The sequence below is a fragment of the Triticum dicoccoides genome, chromosome 3A (genome assembly GCF_002162155.2).
Source record: "Triticum dicoccoides isolate Atlit2015 ecotype Zavitan chromosome 3A, WEW_v2.0, whole genome shotgun sequence".
NCBI lineage: Eukaryota > Viridiplantae > Streptophyta > Magnoliopsida > Poales > Poaceae > Triticum > Triticum dicoccoides.
This window is the reverse complement of record NC_041384.1, coordinates 597821886-597827777: the sequence shown is the minus strand read 5'-3', so window position 1 is coordinate 597827777 and position 5892 is coordinate 597821886.

The window sequence follows — 5892 nt, the reverse complement described above, 5'->3', positions numbered from 1 at the left end:
TATCTGTCAAGGACTTTATTGAAGATTTCGATATTGGTACTTATTTTCAGTTACCATTATCTCATGAAGCAATGGATGAGCTGGTTTCTCTTAACTTTGCTTTAAGTGGATTACAAAGATGTCCCCAGGAACCTGACTCTTGGTCATGGACACCTGGTAAAGGATCATACTCTGCCAAGAGTTAGCACTACTGCAGGATGCTGCTAACGCAACACTACGATCAGAGACCCTTCGGGAAACTATGTGCGATGCAATAATCGCAACCGTTGCTGTATGAAAACCATCAGAAATGCATAAAACATTTGCGATGACGGATGCATCAAATACGGTTCAGGTTTTAGTTGCGTGTGCGATGAAGGGCATACGGTTCTGTTCAATTAACTGTTTGCGATGAGGGGGAACAAAAGAAACGGGCAGCGAGATGAAGGCGTGTGCGATACACAGCATACGGTTTACTTGGATGAATTGTTTTGTGATTAGGCAACACAAAAGAAACGGTCAGCCAGATCAAGGTGTGTGCGATATACAACATATGGTTCACTCAGAGGAACTGTTTGTGATTAGGCAACACAAAAGAAACGGTCAACCAAATCAATGTGTGTGCGATATACGGCATGCGGTTAACTCGGATGAACTGTTAGCGTTGACACGAGAGAACAAAAACGGTTCAACTTAATAAGACGTGTGTGTTGTGCGATGGGATTGCATGCGGTTCACTCGGCCCTTGTGGTCAGTGTGTGACCTCTGTGGCAACCGTTCGCTCCCTAGGCGCCTCTTCGTGTACCATGGCAACCGTCCACCAACTCTTCGCCTTTCCCTCTCGATTTGGAACTGCTATCGCACGCTAGCTCTTCCTCCCTCCTCCATTTGCCTTCACCTTTCCTTCTGCCATTGTTTGATCGTCTTCTCCATGGAGGGAACAAACCGGAAATGACCCCGTTATTCTTGCCCCGATCTGAATGATGACGCGGTGGAGGAACTCATTGATCGGTGCGATGTCATCACCTCGGCTAGCATGGCAGGTTCGTTCAAGACCATTCTCGAATCAATTAATAACATCATTACAAGGAACCCAAGGGTCCAAGAGCGGTTTGATCTCCCCTATCTTCTTCGTCGTGACCCTGCTGACTGGCGCGGGGACGAGGGAAGCCTCGCCTTGTGTAAGTTGATGCTGCTTGATAATGATACGTATGATGTTAAGATGCCATCGCTTGAGGGCAAGGCTTGGGCAAGCGCAAATGGAGATTGGGTTGTTTATATTGGGTATAACTGCGAGTGGGAACTTGTGAATGTGTACACTCGTCACCGGGTAGGCGAACTCGGGTCTGGCCACCTTCTCGCCATCCATGTCCAGCTCCTCCATTTCTAACCTTCTAGCAAGAACTTTAAGGCATGACGGACATATACAAACAAAGTGCAAATTTAAAGATTTGTAATATTCAAGCATACTAACTGAAGGAGCTCCTTAAAGAAAATGGAAAGAACAACTTGAAAACAAAGTGTCATTTGTGCGGAAGTTCACAGAATGAATAAGAGACAGTAATTTCCAACAGAAGAAAGAGGATAGCCTAAAGGAGGATAGGTTGATAGTACTTCTTAATTTAGTTACCCAGTAAATTTATTTCCGGCCTTGACCAGCCTCTTAATCATCCTGAAATTATGGGCATGCCATCATATTCCTACCTTCAGCAGCATATTAGCATCAGTTATATTTAGCATTGTCCTACTCTTACCTTCAACAGCATTTTCTAAAGAAGTACAGAAGGCAAAAATTAGCAGCTATTATACACTAACTGCATATGGAGAATAGGAAACATTAAAATACCTTATCTAAATAAAGGAAAAGAGTACATTTATAATATTATACGCAAGCTATTTATGGAACGTACTATAGTCTAGAAGCGATGGAAAATTGTTACCTCAGAAATTTAATGGATTGACAAGAAATATTTTCCAAGATATAGCTCCGAACACCATCTTTTCCATGACTATAGCTAGAGGGCCTGGAATGAGAAGGTGGTAAGCAGAGTAAGAAACAATCTTATTTTGGAGAATAGCCATTACATGCAATTGAGGCAATGTCATGGAGTAATTCTCTTGCTATCAAGTGCTTGTGAGATAGCCCTTTATAAACCCGATGTATCATGAAATTTTGAAGGATTAACTGAAAGCACACAGAATACAAAACTGACGCTTTCTGAATATATTTCCTGTCCTTTGGATACAATCAAATAGGAGGAATTGAGGAGCATTTCAAACCAAAACAAAGAATTGATCCTAACTACTAAAGTGCAGCAGCTTTAAATCCTCTGAATTATTTTGCTCCTACTCCACCAGGAAAGTGCAGGCCTTCAAGAACCAAAACATTTAAGAGTGGAACTAAAAGAACAGCAATTCATATTATCATTAAATAAATCCATACTTAACATGTGGATCGTGGGGAATGGCGAGATGCCATATTGGAGTTCGCAACATGAATAGAAGACCACTAATTTATAGAAGGAAAAAAGTCCTGAACACCCTTAAGAAAGACCATGATGGCGTACTAAATATTTCGAAACGCGAAGTTATTTTGTCGTCGAAAGAGAAAAAAGATGAACAATTAGAAGACATGTAATGAAGAAAACATATGGTAGAAGACAAACTGCATTATTATATAAAAAGAAAGAAACAAGTCTGTGGTATATAATCATTATGATAAACACAACTCTTCATTTAAATAGAGAAGCCATGCATTACTACATGCAATCACACAGTTAGGCAAGAAAATAGGCTAGTCAGACTCATGTTAAGTGATCACATGGTATCAATATAGCAGCGATATGTAGAAAGTGTGTCTTAATTATACAAAGCAGATTCAGATACTAATGGTGTACTCACAGCATGCCATCTGAAGTCCACTCAATGATATCCCATTTGGTTTTGATGTTCCTAGTTGGATCAAGAGGGTTGTGCTTCTGGAAAGAGATAGGCAAGTATATGTAGTACCTCACATTAATACATGATTTGGTTACATGCATGTCAACACACTTTTTCACATCAACTACCGATTTAAACGAAAATAGCCAAAAAAACTCAGCAGGAAAAGTAACACAATGCAGACCAAGATTTACTTGGCATTAGAACAAATCATGCAGATTCAATCCTTGCTCAATGAAAACTGGGGAAGAACTCTATAACTATCCTAATCTGCACTGATCATTGCATGATATCAATATTCCTCTTTTACAGAACTAAATTTCGACAACCATGCAAGCTCTAAACATTGTTCTTGATTAAAAGGACAAACGGATAAACAAATGGAATAAGTCTCACTGGGTAATTTGGAACAACTGATTCAACTTCTATAATTTGACCCTGCTAACAAATGATTTATTGGATAATTTGGACTGCTGTACAAAATTTAAGAGTGGAACAAATTGCTCAGTTTCTAATTTTTTTACTTGGCACATCCATTGAATAAGGTGAGCTCATTCTCTGAAGCAAATAAAAAATGCTTGGGAAAATGCTTAGAAACAGTAGTAGCAAGTTAAAGATCAAGTTGGAAGAGTAAGGTCTAAATGGCATCTCCCTTTTTCTAAAAGGCAAAAGATCTTACTGGCCTCGTGACTGAATAAGATGTGTAGATGAAGAAACCATCACATGAAGTTGCTCAATACAACTTAAATGAATTCACTAACTTGAAGTAACAATGAAGAAAGAGGAAAGAAGAAAGGATTCATAAAATGCAGATTCTCTCTTCTTTGTTCTAAGAATTGAACAAAATATATTGCAAAATCACAACAAAAAATTAAGTAGTTATGAACAATTAGAAATACATTATACTGAAGGTTGAGTACAATTTGTCTTTTGGATTGAGCAAATATATAGCTGCAGAAATTTTGCAAAATCAACACATAACAAGAACCTAAGGCTCTCTAGACTCCTTTTCCTTGCTAAATATGCAGGCTTTCCATGCAAAATTTTACAGTATATTTGTTCTATGAACAAATGCTTCCTTTCATTCCTTTTTTCGAAGCAGGTAGCATGCCATCAGCAGCCCAGCACCGAACAGCCAGTGCCCAGTCACAACAATCATGCACGCACTAACAAGCCAGCAAAAAACACATCAGGTGCCCGACACACACACATAACTAAGCCACTAAGCAAATACACAAGAAGAACTCGTAGCTAGCAAGCGAGCGCTACGGCCACAAGTTAACATGACGGCCACAGAAATATAACCAAGCTCGCTGATTCCCCAACAACATAGCATTCACAATGCAATACGGCACAACCAGGCGAGCTTTGACACAATTACCAAATCACATAGTTCTGGACTTCTAGTAAAGAATGGTCCTAAGAATTGAACATAAGGATTTAAAATATATACTTCCGCCTATAAGCTAAATCATGTTAGTAGTGCCTGCATATATTTCATCTGGTATAACAATACATTACTTACACTCAGAGAATTAAAATCCCAGCTTTAGAGCGTGAAGCTAACCAACCAGAACAGTATGTATGATGCTACCACCAAGCTAGCCACAACAATCATGCACGCGGCAGTAAGCCAGCAAAAAAATACAATGGGTGCCTGGACACACACATCACTAAGCCAGCAAGCACACACACAACAAGAACTCGTAGCAATCAAGCATGGAGGCTAGGAGAACAGCTGGGACCGGAACGGAACTACCTTGCTAGAGACGGGATGCCCAGGAGGAAGCGGCTGGAGGCGGCAGCGGCGAATCCAGGCAGCAGCTGCGCAAACATGAGACATGCATTTCATCAGTTGGCAATGGAAGCATCCATCATATTCATACATACCTGTGTTTCTTTTTAAGCACTCCACTTCTCCGACTCACATCGTTGACTTCCACCTCAATAACCTGGTTAATCAACAACACATGATCCATGGGGTGATGATAAACCTTGTATATATCTGAAAATTGATGGGAGGCAGTGTGGTTTATTAGATCTCTGACCTCTGACGGGCTGATGAGCCAATGGAAGAAGGGGATGGTGAGGGCGGCGTTGAACACCTAGGCCCAATGCCGCAAGGGAGCATCCAAAGGAGCATCTCACGGACGGCCTCCTGCTGCTACGCGTGCAAGCACCTCGCATCCCGCCTTCTCCTCATCCTCGCCGGCCAGCTCTTCTTCCTTCAGGCGAACTTCTGCATTTTGCGCACGAACATCCCATGAACACGTGCTCCAACGGCTCGTCCCTGTAGTCTGTCTTCTCCACCATTGGCCGAGGCCTAATTTGTGCTAGCAAAAGAAATCGCATCATGAGCAAAAGAACGAACTCGCAACTAACATTTCAATTCGAGATTTATCCATTAGCAATCCCAAAATATATAAATAAAGGGGCTTCTAATTGACCACCTGAGTATTTCGAGTTGTGCCGGAATCCATGAGTAGAGCAGCAGCTGCAATTGTCGTCGACCACCCGCTGAGGCCGCCGTGGGCCGCACGACCGCAAGAGCCGCCGTCCGCCGCACCACGAGGAAGAGGTGGAGTGCAGCCTCCGGTGCAACGCGGCCGAATCCCAGCTTCATCGCAGCTCCCGATCCAAGAGCGGATCGAGCAGCGGCCAACCTCCAGGTCGCGCCCGTCCTCGCCGGCGCAGGCCGACACCGGTCATTCTCTCTCCCTCCCTCTCATCTTCCTCTCTCTCTCTCGTAGGGTTCGCGCAGGAGGAGGGGACTGGGGTGTGCACTTGCCCCGACGTCATAGACGGAGAAGCCGTCCGTGCCGTGGAACCGAACCCCCAGACCTGGTCCTGGGGTTCGCAACTCGATGCCGCCACCGGAGCGTCTCCGCCACCGCCGTTCCTCTCGCGGTCCGGCCGACGCAGAGATCAGGAAGGAGGAGGAAGCTAGAAGAGAGAGAGAGAGAGAGAGAGAGA